This window comes from Canis lupus, chromosome X, assembly GCF_003254725.2.
Source record: "Canis lupus dingo isolate Sandy chromosome X, ASM325472v2, whole genome shotgun sequence".
Lineage (NCBI taxonomy): Eukaryota > Metazoa > Chordata > Mammalia > Carnivora > Canidae > Canis > Canis lupus.
The window spans coordinates 86,194,155-86,216,750 of record NC_064281.1 but is presented as its reverse complement, the minus strand read 5'-3'; the positions used below and the strand labels follow the sequence as shown (position 1 = coordinate 86,216,750).

The 22,596-nt window shown below is 38.7% G+C and overlaps 1 long non-coding RNA gene across 1 annotated transcript in view; it reads right to left on the bottom strand.

Annotated features, from left to right (window-relative positions):
• LOC125754710 (uncharacterized) overlaps positions 1-22,596 on the bottom strand; it is a 90,572-nt gene that overhangs the window by 64,076 nt on the left and 3,900 nt on the right. The window contains exon 2 of the long non-coding RNA XR_007409502.1: positions 9,452-9,704. This is a non-coding gene — a long non-coding RNA (uncharacterized LOC125754710). The remainder of the gene's footprint in view (positions 1-9,451; positions 9,705-22,596) is intronic.

Genomic DNA, 22,596 nt, shown 5'->3' with positions numbered 1-22,596 from the left:
TTTGATGATAAGATTGATATTAATAAATAACAATACTAGTAGTGAACACTTGGGCACAATTAATGTGTACCAGATACACACTAGCCCATTTATATAGTTTTATTTAATGGTTTGAACTCTATAAGGTTATTGCCACTATTTTCAACTAGTTTAAAGGTAGATAACACAGCTCAGAGAGAGGCTAGATGAGTTGCTCACAATCACGCTCTGAGTCAGAGATGGAATTCAAACTCAGATCTGTGTGATTCCAGAGTTTGATCCAGATGTGAAAGTCTACTCATAACTAGGCTATTTAACACATTAGATTGAAGTTGGATATTAGAATGAACTTATTTCTTATATCTTGAGCTCTGGAATGTGAATGGAAAAAATGAGCTAATCATACTGTATGTGGTTTCTAAACATATCCCTCATCCTTCAACTTACTCTAAGCTATCACTGAAAAAGATCTGATTAAAAAATTCATACTAACACATTACTGCCTGACAAATATGTCTCTGTGTTATCTTCTAAGGATCATCAAATTATAACAGGAGGCAGGAGCCACAGGAATTGCTAAGAAGACATTTTTAGATTTGAGAGTCTCTTTTAATACTCCACGTATTACAATCATAGGCAATCACTTATTTAGCATATACACCGAACTAACATTGCAAAGCTTCATATAATTATTTATATAAGCTGAGACAAAGATAGATGAGAATCTAGGAGCATGGTTGGAGGTCTGTTATTCTAGAGCCATGCCTAAGCTATTTCTTTAGGAAACATCTGAGTATCTACTACTTGTGAGGCATTTTCAGAAGCAGTATTTCATTTGATGCCCTGTGAGAAAGGTATTATTATGCCTAATTTTGTAGATGTATTAACTGAGAATTAGAAAGGGTAGCCAATCTGTCCAAGGTAACATAACTAATAAATGTACAAATCAAAATCATAAACACAGTGGCATACGTGGTTGGTTTCCTAGCCAACAGTCATTTCTCACTCTTTCCCTCCCTAATATTGTTCTGGCAGCAATATGTCCAGATCTACAAGGTGAATCATAATGATTTAAGCCAGGAATGGCAACTCTGTATCCCTTTGCCAGTGACTAAATTGCCTGTGGCTTCTGAAAAAGTCATGGAAGAAGGAGGCTCTTTTGGTGCCGCTGTTGTATCCTGCTTTGGACACTGTAATGTCATGAGGTGGTACTAGGAGCTTCAACAGCCATTTTCAGACTATAGGGGAAGACATCACTGGCTCACTGAGGAAGGCACTGGAAGCATCAAAGCAGCTTGGCTTCTTAATGACATTTTTAAGACTCCAGATCAATTTTCCTTTTTGACAGTCCTATGGATCAGCTGCTATTAATTAGGCACTCTAATATTTGCAGCCAGAGGCATTTTTTAAAGATTTATTTACTTATTTGAGAGAGAGAGAGAGAGAGAGCAAGCACATGTGAGTGGGGGGAGAGGCAGAGGAAGAAGGAGAGAGAGAATTCCAAGCGGACTTCCCACTGAATGTGAAACTGGGCATAGGGCTCAATCTCATGACCCTGACCGAGATCACGACCTGAGCCAAAATCAAGAATGGGACACTTAATGGACTGAGCCAACCAGGTGTCCTCGGGCCAGAAGCATTTTTAGCAACTACTATAAAATAGAGTATATGATGAGAGTCAAGTGAATGGTATACCAATTAAGTGCTAGCTGAGAGCAAGTAGAAGTCCTGTAGGTTGAGTTAATCAGAGACAGGTACATACAATAGGATGACTTGGAGTTGGGTCTTGAGGGATAGTGGATATATTTAAAGATAGGAAGAAAAAGGGCATTTCAACCCAGAAACACATTTGTCCTATTCACTGTCATAACTCCAATTTTGAGGGCAGTTCATCGCACACAGGTGCTCAATATATGTTTATGAAATGAATTAATGAGAAAAGAATCAGGGACAAAAAAGCATGGAGCATTTTGGACAGATAATGGACAAGAAAAAATATATGGGATGGTGATTGGTGGGAGCTAATGCAGATGGCAGGCAGAGGATGAAGAGTTTAGGCTGTGGCTTGGGAGATTTGCCTCTTCCCTTGACCATTCCTTACCTCTCCGATTGTACAATCATAACAAAATCTAACAGGGATTTGACATGGTGACTTACAGTATATCAAGTATATATTGAGTGACAAAACAAACAAAAGCCATGGGTCAGAAGCATTTCTGGGTGGCCTGAGAAATCCAAGTATCACCGACAACATTAAAATAAAGAGTTCAGCACCTGGAAAGTACCTAATTCTGCCTGTCAGCCTAGACACTAATCCCCAAGCTCCCACTCAAAAACTTTTCCTGGAGATAAGAAATATGCCAATCTTGAGAAAGGCTTTCTTTCGGCTAAGTGATGGCTTCTCTTCTGACAGCAATTTCCTGGAAAATGAGCTCTGACACTCTTAACAGTACTCTTGCAGTTACCATATTAAGTGCTCTGGTCTAAGAGACAAAATAATTTGCCAGCAGTCATTACTGGCATAAAAATTAGAATTAGCATATCAGGGATATTTTCTTTCCTGATGCAGTCAAGAAAGCTAATTTTACAATGTAAAATGACTTATAGGTGTAGTACAATAAACATCATATAGAATGAGATTTATCCAAACTGTGAGGAAAAAAGTTAAGATTGAATTGGAATGCCATGAGATAGAGCTAATCCTTAGCAAGTAAATTTTGTCCTCTGTCATTTTCTAGCCCCTGACTCTACTCTCCGCCTTGCACTGTCTACTCTCTCTAGAATGCTGGCTCAGGAAAGAGTTTGAAACTTGCCCATGGTGAAAAACCAATGACCAACAATGATAACGGCTACCATTTATTGAGTGCTTTCCACGGGCCAGGTGCTATTCTTAGTGCTTTACCTACAATATGTTATTTAAAACTCACAACTCTATGAGCACCTGGGTGGTACAGTTGGTTTTGTCAGACTCTTGGTTTTGGTTCAGGCTCTGATCTCAGGGTTGTGAGCTCGAGCTCCACGTTGGGCTCCATGCTCAGAGTGGAGTCTGCTCAGGTTTCTCTCTGTCATTCCCACCCCTCATTCTCTTTCTTTCTCTCTCTAAAAATAATAAATACATCTTTTAAAAAATAAATAAAACTCACGACCCCACAAGACAGGTGTGCTTATAATTCTACATGTTATAGTTGAGGTGAGAGGCTGAGAAAGGCAAAGCAACTTACCTGGCATCATTCAGGAAGTGTTGGGACTTATATTTGAACCCAGGCATTCCAGCTGACACACCTATTGGCTACCCCCATCTCACCTTTTTTTCCCCTTTTTTTAAGGTCAGAGATAAAACATTAGAATAGAGAAATAAAGGATTCTAGGATCCCTGAGGAATGGGGGCAGGTATTATTGCTTGTTCATGTTCTAGCACCTATTGGTCCATGTTGAGTATGAATTAGCTTAAAATCTCCAGACTGAGGTCACCATCTCAGTTTTTAAAATTAAAAAAAAAATTTAAGTAGGTTCCATGCCCAATGTGGAGCTTGAACTCCCAACTCTGAGATGAAGGGTCATATGCTCTACTGACAGAGCCAGCCAGGTGTCCCATCATTTCAGTTTTGAGGTGTTTTTTTTTTTAAAGATCGTGTGTGGTTCCTGACATCAATTCTATTAATTTGATTTGTGTTGCTATGATCCATATGCTCCTACAACCTATCAAATTGCTGATAGGTTGATAGGGTTTGAGTTCATGCTGATTTAACAAGAAAGTTTGCAGCCCAAGGTTATTTGTATGCTATACCCTCAATTTTCATGTTTATTTTAATTCTTCTTGAAGTTCTTTTTCTAACAACTGGATTCCTTGACTCTCTTTCCCAGTGTTTGTCTAACGTGTAGAGAATATAACCCAGAAAGAAATAGGTCTTGGTATAGTACCAGTGGACAAGAAGAACTTTTAGCTGGTCTGCCCACTCTATTGACAAAAAAATCCAGATTACAATTATCAAAGGAGAATGACAGTTTTAATATCAATAGTAACAGACAAAATGCTTAAATCATGACCTACAGGTTGAAAAACCTACCCTATGTAATGAACTATGTGTGTAATTTATTAAGCAGTTAACTTTAGCATGAATATGTATAAACCAATATACAAATAATTTCAAGCCTCACTAAAAAGGATTTGGGTATTGCCTTCCTTCCTGTCCTTTCTTAGGAATTCATGAAAACCTCAGCCAAAAGGTTCTGTGCTCTGGTTCTAGTCCAAGTCATCTTTATCTTTTGTTATCTTCTCTTCATCCATGATCTGTGCCCTCATTTCCTTATATCAGGGCAAATATGCAAATCTCAAATGATTCTCAATCTCCCTGTATGCAATTATTCAAAATTGAAACTTCTAAAGCCATGATTCCCAAACCTGGCTGATTTTCAAATCTATTAAGTCAGAATTTCTGGGTAGAGAATCCTAAATTGTGTTTTTTTAAAGTAACCAGCAGATGCAGCCAGGTTTGGGAATCATGGGACTAAGCACAGATTTCATAAAATATATTTCTATAGCTAGTGCTTTTTATTTACTACTGCAATGACTTTTATAAATGTTCAAAGAACTAAAAGTGATGAGGCTTTTCCAGCACGTGCTCTGTTAAATATTTTATCTCTAAAACTGAATCTATTACAGCTGCCTGGAAATACTTTCTTCTCTCTGTACAGTGGTGGGCTAGGATCTCTGCAGAGCAGCATTTTCCCAAATTGCCAGTCCACACATTACTAACGTCATCCAGAATGTTAATAAATATCCCTTGCTAACAATGAGAAAACGTCCTGCTGTCAAATGAGCTGGGGAAATAAGTGGGTTAAAAAAAAAAGTCAAAAAAAAAAAAGTCAACAAGTTTCTCTATTGGAGTGATGCTCAACACTAATAATATGTTAATATTCAAGGCAAATGACTAAAGGAAGATTCAGTGTCTGATATTTTCCACATTATTTTTTTTTGATTGTGGCAAAAAAGACATCATAAAGTTTGCCATCAAGCTATTTTTAAGTGTAGAGTACAGTTGTGTTAACTATATGTACATTAGTGTGCAATGGATCTCTTTGTCATCTTGCAAAACTAAAACTCTACACCCAGTGAGCAACAATACCCCTTCCCCTCTTCCCCTCAGTCCCTGGCAACTACCACTCTATTTTCTGTTTGTAAGAAACTGATTACTTTAGGGCTCCTGCTGGCTTAATCGGGAGAGCATGCAACTCTTGATTTCTGGTTGTGAGTCTGAGCCCCACAATGAGTTTAGAGATTACTTAAAAATAAAATCTCCTTTAAAAAAGAAATTGTCTACTTTAGATACCTCAGCTAAGCAGAATCAAGCAGTCTTTGTCTTTTCATAACTGGCTCATTTCACTTAGCATACTGCCCTCAAGTTTTGTCCATGTTATAGCATATGACAATATTTCCTTCTTTTTTATTTTTTTATTTTTTAAAAAGATTTTATTTATTTATTCATGAGAGAGACAGAGAGTCAGAGACACAGATAGATGGAGAAGCAGGCTCCTTGCAGGGAGCCTGATGCAGGGCTCAATTCAGGACCCGGGATCATGCCCTGAGCCAAAGGCAGACGCTCAACCGCTGAGCCACCCAGGCATCCCGATTTCCTTCTTTTTTAAAGTCTGAATATTTTATTTTATGTATATACCATATTTTCATCCATTCATCCATTGATGTACATTTCAATTGTTTCTGCATCTTGACTACTATAAATAGTTCTGTTATGAACATAGGAGTGCACGTACCTCTTTGAGAGCCTGATTTTGGATAAATACCCAATAGTGGTATTGCTGGATTATACAGTAGTTCTATTTTTTAATGGAACCTCCATACTATGTTCCATTGTAGCTACACCTTTTTACATTCCTTTCCCAAATTAATTTTGAACATGGAAGTGTTTGCTCAAAAAAATTAAAATTAAAAATAAAATTTGAAAAAAAAGGAAGTGTTTTCTCTTGGAAACTGTTAACTTCTCATAGAAAATAAGAATACCAAAAGACATACTTTGGGAGATACTATTTTAAGGTACCTGGATTTTAACGAGAAAAAGAACAACTTCTAGGCTGAGTGCTACCTCAAAAGTATTCTTACATCATGTTAGATATATTCGGTGTTTCACTACCAGACGTCCTGCCCTTGGAAAGTTCACAATCATTTAGAGAAGACAGAACGCATTCATATCTAACACTTAGAACAACAAGAGTATATGCTCAAGGCTTCCATTTAAAAGACAAGTACATTCATTTTTGATAATGAAATAGTACAGAAAAGTTTTGCATTAAATATTCTCATTCAAAAGCTCTGAATTTGCTTTGGCTTGTAGGAAACACAAGCACAGGTGGCCTTCATTATCTGAGTATCTATTATCCAGGTCCCCGGAATTAAGAGGATATGAGGAGAGGGCACCTGGGTGGCTCAGTTGGTTAAGCATCTGCCTTCAGCTCAGGTTATGATCTCAGGGTCATGGGATTGGGCCTAGTGTCGGGCTTTCTGCTCAGTAGGGAGTTTGCTTCTCCCATTGTGCTTTCCCTCTCTCAAATAAATAATCTTTTTTTAAAAGAGGATATGAGGAGAAGCAAGAGTCATTGTAATACAAATTATTGATAGATGAACTGGCCACCTATAAAATTAGTATCTACTCAAGCATCTCTTCCTGTCTAGTATGAACCTACATCAATCATCATCCACCAGATGTTCTGATATTGTCAGACAATACAAAGCAAATCAATTTCAAAGTGAAAATGCAAATCTTGCAAAACATTTAGGATTTCATGCAGTTGATAAAAGTGATGCTGAAGAACTCCTCTGATCATATGCAACACCATTGACAGCTGAAGATCTGCTAGAGCAAGTCCAGTTAACAAAAGAAGAATAAAAAGGGGAAACTAACAAGGGTAATACCAAGAAAGACATATCAAAGAAAATAATTTGAATATCAAACGTTTAAGAGAAGGCCTGGGAAAATCAAAGTCCTTGATTATTTCAGTCTTTTAAGCATTTTGTTCCAAAAATTGTGCGGAACTACAGGTTTTTCCCCAGTTCTGGTAAATTTTGGTGAGAACAGACTTGATTTTCATCTTTTTGTCTTCACATTATGAAAATGTGAACACTTTGTCATGATCAGATTTTGACTCCTATAGCTGTCATCACTAGTCCAGCAGAAAGTCCTTTACTCTGCCTGGAAAATTAGCCAAGCACATTGCATCTTCTCAGCTATTTTGAAAAACAATGGTTGTACTTGGAGGCTTCTTTGTTTACTTCAGTTTGCAAATATTCTAGACATCTGCAGGTGCCAAATATCTGAGCTCTAAATAAACAGGGTAGTATTCTACTTCATTTATCTCCCTTTCCAAGTGCAGTGGATGGCAGAGTCCTGACAATTAGGTTGGTGCTTTAAAATTGATTCAATTAATTTGAACCCCTTCCTTGAAGATTCACAAGCAAGAATGTTTGGCTACTTTGATTTCTGAAGCTTGAAAAACCAGTCCCAAGACACTTAACAACTATATACTTGTTCAACAAAGAACAACTAGGCTCTCTCTCAAGATGCAGTCATTTTAAGAACTTTGTAGATGCTGACACCTATAAGGATGGAATCAGTGACCCTTGGGCAATATGACAATTTGAATATATAGATGAGGATACTCTTTAGTTCCTCAGATAGTTTCATCAAGGACCAAAGCATGTAATTTGTTAACTAAGATTAACATTATGTAGACATGATCTGAATTGGAAAGAACCAAAGGGTTATAACTTCTTTATTTCTTTTCAAGAGAGTCCTTTTTTTAACAAATACATGCTATTTAGATGTACTATCACTAAAGTAAACTATTTAGTATCATTCATAATGTACAACAAATGTATTAATGTATTTTTATTTAAAATGTTTATTTGATGAGCACTGGAAAATGTATAGAATTGTTGGGTTCTAATGCAGTACACCTGAAACTGATATAACACTATGTCAACTATAGTTCAATTTTTAAAAAGACCAAGCAATAAAATGAAATATGTTTAAATTTATTTTACTATTCTTAGTGAAATGTCTGAAAGGACTTTTTATTGACACTTGGCACAGAGATTCATGATTACCATATTTACTTAAAAATTTCCCCCTTTGGGGGGTGCCTGAATGGCTCAGTTGGTTAAGTGTTTGACTCTTGGTTTCAGCTCAGGTCATGGTCTCAGGGTCATGAGATCGAGCCCTGCATCAAGCTCTGCAACCAACAAGGAGTCTGCTTGAGATTGTCTCTCTCCCACTTCCTCTGGCCCTCCTCCTATCCATGAGCTCTCTCTTGCTCTCTCTCTCTCTCTCTCTCTCAAATAAATAAATAAAATATTTTTAAAAATGCCCCCCTTTGAGGAGGCATTTTATTCATACTAAAGGACTCTATGAAGATGAATCCCAAAATCACTGCTATTCCTAGAAGTGTAATTTCCTCCATGGATATGTTTTTAAAGGCATAATCAAGGCAACGAAAGAGGCCTAAACAATTATTAAGTTATCTTCCTTTTACATTCAGCAGAATTGTTTATACCTTCTCAACTGTTCTGACCAAGCAAGCCTTTAGTGGGGTTACTCCTAGTAAACACGGTGCCTGCCCAGGAGGGAAATCAGATAAAATAATTCATTTATTCTTCTTCATCACTGGGGAAGAGAAATTATGAGGAAAGAGCATTTTACAAGAAAAGGAAGTAAGGATCAAAATTGCATCTGCCTTCAACCAACAATTGATGACTCCCTTCATTAAATGTATGGAAATTTCCAGGATATTGCTGGCTACACCAGAAATTTCTATTAAAAGTAGCAATTCTCAAATGTTCTCATTATTCAAGAAAAAACAAGCAAGACAAAGCCAAATGCTTCTTCAAGCAAAGACAAAGTTGTACCATCCCTACCCACTCCCACGTCCTTCTGCATTCCCTGTGATCCATCATGCAGCCAGCATCATTTATTGAGCATCTTACTATTTACCTGCCATTTTAAACTTGGATTTTGAGATGGTTTAAAGATCAATTAGTGTCCAGAAAACTTCAGGCTCTCTAAGATCTTCAAAACTCTTATGGCATCCAGAAAGTTCTTAGAGTTATTTATTTCACAGGAGTTTCCTAATGTCTGATATTTTAGCTCATGTTTCACTTACTCAGAGGACATCCAAAGTAAATGTTAATTTGAAAAAAAAAAAGAAGAAGCATTGGACTCAGACCTCTTTTTGGCGTTGCTATAAAAATATAATCCTGAGAGGAATATAAGTGCTCAGTGTGCCACATGTTGAAGTAAAGAAACATTCATCAAGTTCATTTCCTGCAGAGCAAACCCTCCCACATCATTCAGTCCAGCCACAACATCTGGATAATTGGCCCCAGCCTGGTGGGAGACACACACACACAGGATTTCTGGATAATTCTTGATCATTAAGCATACAAACTCTCCTCAGTGCTCACCTTGAATGTCTTTTCTCCCTTCTGACTTGTCTACAATCTGTAGTTTCAGCTGCTCACCAACTATCAAAGCATCTGAAGAAATTCAAAATGATGCTGAATGAAATGAGCTCTCATTAAGAAAAAGATGAAAATCCAGAAGTGATATGAAACTTTCTTTTCCTTGTGGTGATGCAGATGATATTCTCTCTCCTTCCTAGGCATTGCTTAGAAGGGTTTAATTAACTCAACTCTTCCTGTACAGTTCTTTGGAGCCCTAGAATAAAGAAAAGACATTCTAAATCCTTTTCCTACTGATCTTATAAAAAGGAAAACCCAATGTTTATCACTGTTAGATTAAACAAACCATTAGGATCAGAGTTTCCCAACAACCCAGAGTATTTACTTTTCGAGATTTCAGAGGAAGTTTAACATAGGTTAACATAGTTGCCTATGTTAAATTTCCAATCCTCATATAATTATAGGAATAGCTTATAAAATTCCTTTAGCTTATAGGTCTTATTACAATCAGTACTTTTTTTAAAAAAGATTTTATTTATTCATGAGACACACAGAGAGAGAGAGAGAGAGAGGCAGAGACACAGGCAGAGGGAGAAGCAGGCTCCATGCAGGGAGCCTGATGTGGAATTCGATCCTGGGTCTCCAGGATCATGCCCTGGGCTGAAAGCAGGCACCAAACCGCTGAGCCATCCAGGGATCCCCAAATCAGTACGTTACACAGTGTGTGGCACATTGTAGGTTTTCAATAAACATTTAATTGATTTACTGAATGATTGATTAATTAATTAAAGACTGGCTTTATGCTCGCAAAATGCTTTAGGAATCATCTGGTGGAAATTTTATGGCCAAGGCTGATATTCAGCTAATATGCACAATTACAGCCTTAAAAGTTTTCAGGACTTGCAGAGTCACCTTGACTATCGGTATTCATTGTGTTCTGATTGTTAAATTTTTTTAAAGATTTTATTTATTTATTCATGAGAGAGACATACAGAGAGAGAGAGAGAGAGAGAGAGAATGAGAGAGAGGCAGAGACACAAGCAGAGGGACAAGCCGGCTCCATGCCGGGAGCCCAACATGGGACTCTCAATCCCGGGACTCCAGGATCATGCCCTGGGCCAAGGTCAGGCACTGAATCGCTGAGTCACCCAGGGATCCCCCTGATTGTTAAATATTTTTAATGCTTCTTTTAGCAACATGATGTCATACCACAAGAGAAATATATCTATATCTATATAGATATACAGATTTTTTTTTTTTGCTTTAAACATGTCTTCATAAACTATTTAGGATTCAGGCCCTTTCTTCTGAATAACAGTGACTGGGTTTATCTGAGTTTAGAAATGGTCAAGGAACAAGTAGAGAAGTGAAACTATCAGGAATAGGGGCCGGCATGGGGGTTGGGGATGAAATCATTGTATCATGCCTGGTTTTAAAGATGGAGACTAGGATGTCAAGATATGGTTTTCCAGGGGTGAAAGTGCCAGGGACACAGGAAGTCAGAGTTAGATTGCTATTTATATGTTAAGAACAAGGAGGTGATATATCTTTTCAAAATCCTGTTTTCATTTCCTTTGGGTATATACCTACAAGTGGAATTTCTGGATTGTATGTGTATGGCATTTCTATTTTAAATTTTTTGAGGAACATTTGTATTACTTTCCATAGTTGTTGACCAATTTATATTCCCATCAACAGTGTATAAGGGTTCCCTTTTCACCACATCCTCTCCAGCACCTGTTGTCTCCTGTCTTCTTAATGACTTTAACAGGTGTGAGGTGATATCTCACTGTGAATTTGATTTGCATTTCCTTGATGATTAGCTATACTGATCATTTTTTCATGTACTTGTTAGCAATTTTGATGTCCTTTATGGAAAAATATTTGTTTAGCTCTTCTGACCATCTTTCATCAAATTGTTACAACCCCATCAATGGATGAATGATTTTTAAAAAGTTGTAAATATGATGGAATATTCTTCAGTCATCAGAAAGGAGAATATCCTGCTATTTGTAACGACATGGATGGATTTGAAGCACATTATGCTAAGTGATATAAGTAAGACAGAGAAAGACAAGTATTGTATAATAACACTTCTATGTGGAATCTAAAAAAAAGTAAATCTGAAAAAAAAAACAGAGAGTAAAATGGTGGTTACCAGGGAAGAGGGAGCACAGATGGATACTGATGCTATCTGAGGGTATGAACTTGCAATGAGTCCTAAATAAGCCATAGAGCTCTAATATACAGTGTAATAGTTATGGACAACAATATTGTACTCTAATTATGTAATGTGATAAATATCACTATAATTACAACACATTACAATATATAAATTTATCAAAGTAATAGCTTGTAAAACCTTCAATTTACCCAATGTCATATGCAAAATTTAGTCAATTTTTAAAAAGGAACAAGGGAGTTCAGAAGCACAGGCAATAACAAGACTGATCACAAGAGGCCCACCCTGTCTCCAGCAGAGAGTTCAGCTCTGCTGACATTCAGCACCCACTCTTTATCAGCCTTGGTCAGGTTAACCACGTGTTTCCCCATCAGCCTATTCCCCTACTAAGGCCTAAATAACATCTCAAATATTGACTGTCAGCTAAATAGAAACTTTCAGTTTATTCCCTTTAAGAACTACTGAATTTTCCTCTTCCAGGAAGCAAGGCAATGTTTTTATACAATGCATGTGTCGTGGTGAAGGAGTGGTACTCCAGGACTAGGTTAGTGTTGTAAAGGCAAATGTGCCAAGATATTCCATTTTACCTTGAAATAGACTTTTTATTTTATTTTTTGAAAGATTTTATTTATTCATGAGAGACAGAGGGACAGGCAGAGACATAGGCAGAGGGAGAAACAGGCTCCCTGCAGGGAGCCCGATGTGGGACTCAATCCCAGGACCCTGGGATCACAACCTGAACCAAAGGCAGATGCTCAGAGCCACCCAGGTGCCCTGAAATAGACTTTTTAAATACTATGCAGACTCATAAAGTGTTCTTGGCCATTCCCAGGTTACAAATGTATGCCATTTTAATATCTCTCATCTTACTAAAGTCATTGGAGATCAACCTACTGTATAAAATTGTCAAAGTACTAAAGAAGTACATTTCTACCCTTCATTCATTAATGTAAATGTCGAAATCCTAATCAACAGCTCCCAGTGCTTACAGCCCTGAGAAACACCATCAGACTCAATATTGCTTGATGATTTCTTCAATAATATTCTGCAGAATCACCTTCTATATGGAGAACATGGTAAAACTCCTGACTGGATTCAATTTGACATTTTTAATGGCCCAGAAAAAGCTTCTAGATGGTGAAATAGTATTGCTAAATGTTTCCTAAATCAAAAGGGTAGTTAACAATATTAATCCTGCTCAAAATATGAAGAGTTCTGACCAACTGAGTCAACAGAGCACAGATAGCAAACTCTACAGGTCATTTCAAATATACCAACCTCTGTTCTGCTCTGGAGGATTATATTAAAGTTGTATTTGCTGACTCAAAGTTATAGAATGCAGATTCTCAAAAAGGAAGGGCCATTCTTGGACTTTGCCTTTCAAAATCCATTTTTAAATGTCCTATCAGTATCACATAATCTCACATTACCTTACTTCAAGTAAGCATTTATGCTTCAAGGTAACAAAAGACAGAAGTTGTAGCATATTCAGAGAGTTGACAGCAAGACATTTCTGAATATTACAATACTTGCAGCAGTACTAAACAGTGGCCATGGTATAGAGGCATGGCCCTAACCTGTTAAGGCACTTTCCACAACTTTGTTTCAAAGGCCCATTCTCCAAGGTTATTGGCCTTCAGAAATAAAATAATGACAGTCGATGTGGCTGGAAGCTTCCCCAGATATATGTAGTGTGGCTCCTCCACAGAGATGCTTGCACTTGTTACAGTTAGAGGGTGGAACAGAAACCTATTAGGAAGTAACTAGATAAACATCCTTGGAAGTGCGGTTTTAGAAGGTGATAACAAAATTTCCTAAAGTGTCTTCCAGAAAACTGGGAGGTTATAGGAAGTCCATGCTATAGACACCATTTATATGTACTTATCACCCACCTCCTTCTGCCAAGTTCTTAAAGTCATAAGCATAGATAAAAGAAGAAAAATCAAATAGTTTAAAGAAACAGGGCAAATGGAAAGTAGTAAAAATTGGGTGGGGGAGGGGACAGGCCACCAGAAATAGACACTTATGGTCCTATGGAGCTATTGAAAGTGGGCTTCAGATTTGTTTTTAAGTGATCAGCCCAAGTGAAGAAGGAAACTTATCAGTTATAAAATTTAATGTGGGCAGGAAAATAACTATCTGAATGCAACCTTTGCATCTATATGCTTGAGAGTTAAAATTATATCTTTACAATTGAACAAAATGTGGTAGCATCTGAGTCTCAGGAACTCATATCCAAATGGTTATAATAATACTGTTCATCCCAAATGCACTAAACACAAAGGACAGAGATGTTAAACGGTAATTTTAAAATCCATGAAAAATAAGCTTGATAGTTGAATGAGTTCTCAAAAATCAAAACATCTTGCTTTATAAAAACAGAAAAGTAAAAAGACTTGAAACCCTCAGAAATCAAAATTCAGATTTCAAACCACACATTGAAGTTTTTAATGAGTTCTTTTGCTGCCAAAGAGCAGAACGAAAGGGAAAAACCATAAAGAACTGCAAAGGAAAAAAAATCGGCTTTTGTTGTAAACTGGCCAATATAAAAGCTACAGGCCATCCCAGAATTGAGGGAAGCACCAAGTATTAAATGATCCAGATTTAAAATGGCAAGAGCTCACAAAAATTACTCCAGTGAAGCAAGCAGAAGAAGATCTTGAGGATGAAATCTAGATGTTCGGGGCACCTGGATGGCTCAGTGGTTGAGCGTCTGCCTTTGGCTCAGGTCATGGTCCCAGGGTCCTGGGATCGAGTCTCACATCAGGCTCCCCGCAGGGAGCCTGCTTCTCACTCTTCCTATGTCTCTGCCTCTCTCTCTGTGTCTCTCACTAATAAATAAATAAAATCTTTAAAAAAAAGAAATCTAGGGGTTAAAAGCTGTGGAAGTAAAAACACCTAGAAATTCTAAGCACTCTTATAACAGAAACATCTTCATACTGAAGATCTCCCCCTCACACATACACACACACACACACACACACCACTTGCTGATTATAAAATGGTGCTGTCGGGGCTGGATGAGTGTTGTGCATTTAAGAAGCCTAGTGTCATTTATTTGTATGCTAGAGGAGATGGGGACTACATGCTTGTGCAGTTCTTAGCTCTAGCCAATTCTATCATTCAGCTTCTTTCTGTTACAAGAATCCCAAAACTCTACAGAATATGAACCAAATCAACTTGAAACTTTTGGCTCAGATTCAGTCCAGTTGCTCCCATGCAGACATAGAGTGAATTCTTTTCTCTTGAAAAAAACAAAAAACTAAAAACATGATGAGGCAAAAAAAATTAAAGCACACTCAAAAAAACTCACTAAAAAATGTTTAACAGAGGCTGATTAAATTCCAACACTGGACCCCACAGGGCTACAAATGTAATAGTGACATTTGCAAGGTGTGTGTGTCCATAAACCAGTAATTTACACTTGTGAATTACTATCACGAAAACACTGAAGCCTCTCTTCTCCCAGACTTGGAAATGGTATTGCCTTAGCATTGAGAGAATAAATGAAATAAAATTAATTATGCTCTGCCAACATGACTATTTTTTTAATTGCTATATTTTATTACTGTTGTTAATCTCTTACTATAATTTGTAAATTAAACTTTATCATAGGTAGGTATGTACAGGAAAAAACACATAGTGTGTATAGGGTTCAGTACTATTCCATGATTTCAGGCATCTACCAGGGGCCTTGGAATGTATCTCCAAGCATGGGGGCGGGGGTGGGGTGGGTGGGCAGGGATGATAAGGGAGGTTTATTGTAAGGGAAAGATAGTTTTGCCAACATGACTATTGACAATAACGAACATTCTTAGAATCTAGCATGATTTTACACCATTTTATAAAAGCGTCTCTTAGTTCTTAAAATATTTGTCTCTATTATTAGAGCTTTAGTATTAACGACTGAAATTACAAATATACAAAATATTCTTCAGAAATAATTTCAGAACCCAAGGAATATGTGAAACCCTTAGCCAAAGGCAAAGGCCAATGGGCCCACTCATCTAGCCTATAGAACAGAGGTAAAGTATTCTGTAGTTGATCCCGGTCTTTCTGGTTCAAATCCTTAGCCCCACCTATCCTCTCCAACACCAAGGATACTTAGACCACCTGACACAAGGTCTCTCATCGCCCCTCCCTTCTATCCCCAAACCTCACCTTGGCCATACTTTCCTTTCCTAAATCACAGAGTATTAGGTGCTCCACTTGTACTCTTTTCTTCCCAACCTATTTCTTTCTTTAAAAAATTGTATTTATTTATTTGAGAGAGAGCACGCACAAGTGAATGAGTGAGTGAGAGAGAGAGAAAGAGAGTATGAGCAGGGGGAGCAGCAGAGGTAGAGGGAGAAGCTGACTCCCCAATGAGCACAGAACCCGATGTGGGACTCCATCCCAGGACCCTGATCATGACCTGAGCCAAAGGCAGACGCTGAACCCACTGAGCCACTCAGATGCCCCCGATCCTAGTTCTTATTCCATCAGTCCACCCTTCTTCGGGGAGCATCTTCAATCTCTTCTTCTCTATTGCTCTCTTCTCTCTACATTAAAAACATGCCCAGGTCACCCACCCCTCCAAGTTGTTTTTTTTTTTTTTTTTAAGGGAAAAAAACCCTGTGAGTTTGTGAGTTCTTTCAGTTACTATCCTAATTCTCCCACCTGTGATATAAGCATTTCCTCAACTGGCACCTCCCTTCTTCTCATCATACAATTGTTTTTTACCTTTAGCAATCTTTTTTTTTTAAGTTTTACTTATTTATTCATGAGAGACGGACAGAGAGAGAGGCAGAGACATAGGCAGAGGGAGAAGCAGGCTCCTCACAGGGAGTCTGATGTGGGACTTGATCTCGGACTCTGGGATCACGCCCTGAGCCAAAGGCAGGCATTCAACCACTGAGCCACCCAGGCATCCCACCTTTTGCAATCTGAACTGCCATCGTGAAAACTCCCCTTTCCAATGTCCTTTTCATTCACTCACTTAACAGGTATACATTGACCACTTACCATAAGTCAGGCACCATGCTAGGAAAATGAATGTATATAGTGAAAAACTCAATTCTTGTTATCGGGAAGCAATGAAACAAAAAATGAATAGACTACTCAAACTAATCATCCCTGTTTCCTCTGTAGATGTATTGGAAACTGTTGACCATCACTTGTCTTTTGTGTAGATATTCTAGTTCTACTTCTTGAACCCTCCTCTATTGGCTTTGCTAAGTCCTTCTCTAACTCCAGTTGGTGGGTTTGCTCCAAGATTCAGGCTTGAAGTCCTTTTCACATTCTGTACTCTTTCCCAAGGTACTCTCTTTCCTCTTCTGACTTCAGCTTTCATCTATGTCACTTCCATTACAATCCAATTACTCTCCTAAAACGCCATTGTACAATTGTACATTTCAGCCAAATTGTTGGATAGCACTACATATTGCTTGACCAGCACATTAAACTCAGTCTACCAAAAAGAAACCAGCAGTTGTTCTTCCAGACTTCCATTTACGTGCCAATAAAAATCTTTTAAAATATTAATAATGAAAAAATAATGATAACAGAAAACACTGAGCACTAAGTGCCAAGCACTGTTATATAGTGATATATATTTAGCATCACACAAATCTCATAATAACTTTACAGAACAGACATTGTCATTATCATAATTTAATGGAAAAAGAAACTGACACTCCAAAAATTAAATAACTTGCACAAAATTAATAGCAAGGAAGGAAGGAAGGCAAACTTCAAACCCAAACACACTACACTAAACTCCTAAGGACTGGTAAGCAAAAATCCAAGCAGCAGGAACTAACTCTGCAATGATTCATTTTCACCCAGTCCATTTTGCTGAATGTCAAGGACATCATGACCTAGCAGCCAGGGTTGTAAGAAATTGGAGAAAAGAATATTCCAATACTATTTTCTTTCTTTAATGAGTACCAGTGAGACATTTGAATATCTCCCTCACTGTACAATATGAATAATGCTTCTGAGTCCACTGATTCATTCGTTTACTACACATTGGTGAAAGTAGCTCCGATGAGCCTAAATTGTACTAGAATTCAAGGTCAATCTGCAACATGTCACGAAAATACAGAGCAAGAAATAATTGAGAAGACTCTTATGAACATGGTGCTTCTGAATTTTCATGACCATAAACACTTTGGCATGGTAACTCAGTGATTCTCCTTGTACTCTTTGATCATAAGGGCATTAAAGACTCCCTTTTTTTTTTAGCTATCAATCTTTTATTGGTGTTCAATTTACCAACATACAGAATAAGACTCCCTTTTATTTTTTTTTAAGATTTTATTTATTTATTCATAGAGACAGAGAGAGGGAGAGACACAGGCAGAGGAAGAAGCAGGCATCATACAGAGAGCCCGATGTGGGACTCGATCCAGGGTCTCCAGGATCACGCCCTGGTCTGCAGGCGGCGCTAAACCGCTGAGCCACTAGGGCTGCCCTGGAATTTTTTTTAATTTTTATTTATTTATGATAGTCACAGAGAGAGAGAGAGAGAGAGAGAGGCAGAGACATAGGTAGAGGGAGAAGCAGGCTCCATGCACCGGGAGCCCGACGTGGGATTCGATCCTGGGTCTCCAGGATCGCGCCCTGGGCCAAAGGCAGGCGCCAAACCGCCGCGCCACCCAGGGATCCCTAAGACTCCCTTTTAATGTCAATACAAGTTGTGACATATGAGCCTAACAAGAAATGTCTTCACATTAGTCCTTCTTAAATGGTGAAGAGAAGAAATACATTGAGATTTATCCAACCTATGTATACCTCAAACCTATTCTATACTATAGAGGCCCCAAAGAAACAGACCAGGGAAAACAAACATATCTTGACTCAGCTAAGGTGCACAATGATGATAATTCATATTTACTCAAACACTCCAAACTTCAAAATATGCTCACAAAGAGACATCATATCAATTTATATAAAAGAGAACAGAAACTTTGCTTTCAGCAGAATAATAAACTGTACTAAGTCTATCTTTTAGGCACCTGTCCAGGCCCCCCATGTTATAACCTCAAGTCTACCCACACACCTTTCTGTCATGTTCATCTCATTCTACATATCTTCTGGACTTTTCTTTTGTCCCTATCACCAATCTTCCAACTCAGAAGAGTGGGTCTTTCAGAAAGAACATACTTCACTAATCCATTCATTCAAGAAAGATTTCTTGAACTCCTACTATGTCCCAGGCACTAAGCTAGATGTTAGGAATTAAACTGTAGAAACAGAGGCTTGCTCCACCACCAACAAGAAACACTGTAAGTTGCACAAGATGTAAATGTCCTGGCCCCATCTTATTGGCTCATCATATCAGATTTGTCCCTCCCAACTCCAGTTTTTGTTTGCCCTTATTAGACTTAGAGATAGTTTCTGAACTCAGGGATCAGGGTTTGGTTCATCAGCATTCTACTTTTAGACTATATCCACTCTTTGGCACCCTGTCTATTCACAGAAGCCGCCAATCTGGCTTTGAAGTAGAAACTTCAACAGTAAGAGCTCAACTGGTTTGTAAGCCCACGATAGATACTAAGATACCTGACTTCTTTCTTTGAATTCCTGCTCTTACATCTTTTTTTCAGTTCAGTTATCCTCTCATCTGTACTGGTCTTATTTTCCCCTTCCATTCTTCTTGCTTCACCCTTTTTGTCCTCTGGCCTGTACCCTTTAAAACCCTGGTAATCTACACTGGTAATCTCCCAAGTCACTCTTTGATAGAGCCTGAAAACCCATCACACATTTCTTGATGGACTGTGCATATTTTCCAGACTTCCTGGATACCAAGGCTGACATAGTTGACATGGAATCCAGCTAGTCCAATCAAAGATATCTACTTCAGTGAAGTCCTTAAAAACATCATCCTCTGGGTCATTTGCACATCGTGGTCATCATCATTGTTGGGCAAAGATCTAAGCTTCCTACTTTGGTAGATGTAAGGCTTTGGATTCTGGTCCTCTCCAGAGGTTTGGGAAACCTCCCAAATTCCATGGCATAAGAAGATGCCCATATTCACTTGATGGGATGAGCACTGGGTGTTATACTATATGTTGGCAAATTGAATTTAAATTTAAAAATTAATTAAAAAAAGAATTATAACTTTAAGGGTTAAACACAGCCTGTTACATAACAGGCTCTAGATAAATGCTAAAAGAAACAAACAAACAAACAACAAAAAAGATGTCCATATTGCCTCAGTGGAAGACTGGACCCTAGCCCTCAAACACTCCCCAGCAACAATGTATTGCAGTAGAATGAATACTAGACTGGATATAAGAAAGTCTGGGTTCTCCTCTTATGCCACTGATTTACTTCGAGACTATGGGCAAGTTCTTTGGGGGCAGGCTTCTGGTAACTCACACACAGAATGTAGAGACCATTCTAAGTCTTACTCCATTTTCAGCTCACGATGTCCACAAATCTGTTTCTGCAGCCTCTGTAACCAATAAGAGAGATTTTTGTAGCCATTTTATTCTGTTTGGGAAGCCACATGTTTATGGTTCCTAGACCACTGTGGCTGCGCTGGGTAGAGCTACGTACGTAAAAACAAACAAACAAAGCCAAACAAAACAGAAGGGTCAAGATAAAATGTGGGCTGTAGGTGCTTCTGTTTCACATTCAGACACAACAAAATTCCAGCAGAGCAGAGCTCACAGTGATCAGTGTCCTGGAAACCGCCGCCTGAGAGTGTTACAAGAACCACCAGTAAACAGAAATCTCACAGAGGAAGACATAGACATGGCCAACAAGTACATGAGGAAATGCTCTGCATCACTTGCCATCAGGGAAATACAAATCAAAACCACGATGAGATACCACCTCACACCAGTGAGAATGGGGAAAATTAACAAGGCAGGAAACCACAAATGTTGGAGAGGATGCGCAGAAAAGGGAACCCTCTTGCACTGTTGGTGGGAATGTGAACTGGTGCAGCCACTCTGGAAAACTGTGTGGAGGTTCCTCAAAGAGTTAAAAATAGATCTGCCCTACGATCCAGCAATTGCACTGCTGGGGATTTACCCCAAAGATATAGATGCAATGAAATGCCGGGACACGTGCACCCCAATGTTTATAGCAGCAATGTCCACAATAGCCAAACTGTGGAAGGAGCCTCGGTGTCCATCGAAAGACAAATGGATAAAGAAGATGTGGTCTATGTATACAATGGACTATTACTCAGCCATTAGAAACGACGAATACCCACCATTTCCTTCCACGTGGATGGAACTGGAGGGTATTATGCTGAGTGAAATAAGTCAATCGGAGAAGGACAAACATTATATGGTCTCATTCATTTGGGAAATATAAAAAATAGTGAAAGCGAATAAAGGGGAAAGGAGAAAAAATGAGTGGGAAATATCAGAAAGGGAGACAGAACATGAAAGACTCCTAACTCTGGGAAATGAACTAGGGGTGGTGGAAGGGGATGAGGGGGGGGGGTGGGGGTGACTGGGTGATGAGCACTGGGGTGGGCACTTGACGGGATGAGCACTGGGTGTTATTCTATATGTTGGCAGTTGAACACCAATAAAAAATAAATTTATTAAAAAAAAAAAAAGAACCACCAGTAAAGCAGTAAACCGAAAGCACCGTGGTAGCTGATGGAGGAGACAGAAGTGCAGAGGCCCCTCTGCAGATGAGTTTCTTCCTTTCACTGAACCACTCCAGTGGCAGGAACCAAACTGCACCCCCCCGAGACATTTAAACGATGTTCATATTTTAGCACTTGAACATCAGCTCTGGGAAGACCTAAAATGGGGCTAAGTGAAAATTGGCTAACATTTGCCTTGACATTGTCGGTGGCCTTTCTCTAATGTCAAAGATGGATTTGCATAATGATGCTGCAAGCTTGGGGGAAAAAACTGTGCACCAGCAGGAGGTTTCCTGGCTGGCTTTATGGTTCAGTTTAGCTCAGCGGTGACTCTCAAGATGAAGAAAATCTCCTTTCAGAAATCCACCCAGTGCACAAGTTCTCAGACAGAAGAGTAACAGCCTAATGACCATTTAACTCACAACCTGATTTCCAACTTATAATTAAGATAGGCCCGATAAGCAACCAATTGACTGGGCAACCTTTTGCTTTGGTATCAAAGGGGCTTCAGAGAAGAGAGAGACCCAGCGATGTTACCTCATAAATCTCTTCTTGATTAAAATTCTTTTTAAGCTGGCCAGATGCCTGATAGAGGCCAACTTCTAAAGACTGCCTCTGTAACAGGTGTGTGAGATTGTGCAATCCTCTCTTTCCAAGGTCACTACCAGTCATAAAATGTCTCTCTTGACTGTGTCCATAAGGGAAAAATGCTGAACTAGCTGAGGCCCCTTCAGTCACCATCTATTCAGTGCCCCCCCTTTCATGGGGGGGCACCAAATAACCTCAGGCTCTTTCCCAAGTGCTTTCTCCTGATCCACCCCTGCTCTCACAAAAGGTTTGAGGACCCTTCTCCTAGTCCCTGAGGACTACCCTACAGGATCACTTCTCATAGTCTGTCAAGAGGTTGTCTAGTTTTGTTCTACTTCCGGTTGTGAACAACAGATCCCATTTTCTAAAATGTTCAAGGAATATATAAAAGCTCTTGCAATACCTTGAGAGGAAAAATTAGAAGAATAAAATTCTTAAGGTACTGGAATGAAGCTGCTACTACAAGGGGACTCTCAGGAGCAGGCAGCCAGTGGACAGACAGATTTCTGAAGGCAGCAGGCTCGCTTGGCATCTGGGAAATCACAGCATTTGCATCAGCAGTGAGATGGACCTGTACCCACGCAGACCATATTTCCACGCAGACCAAACAATATATTGCATGTTGAGATTTCATGGCTTACAGAGCCCTTTCTGTCTTTTCATATAACATATTATATATTTTTCATTCTCTCATTGATTAAAAGAATTTCCACACAAAGTCTGGATTCCTCTATGGAATTGATAAGTATCCAGGATTATTTCAAGCAAAAATGGCAAATAACC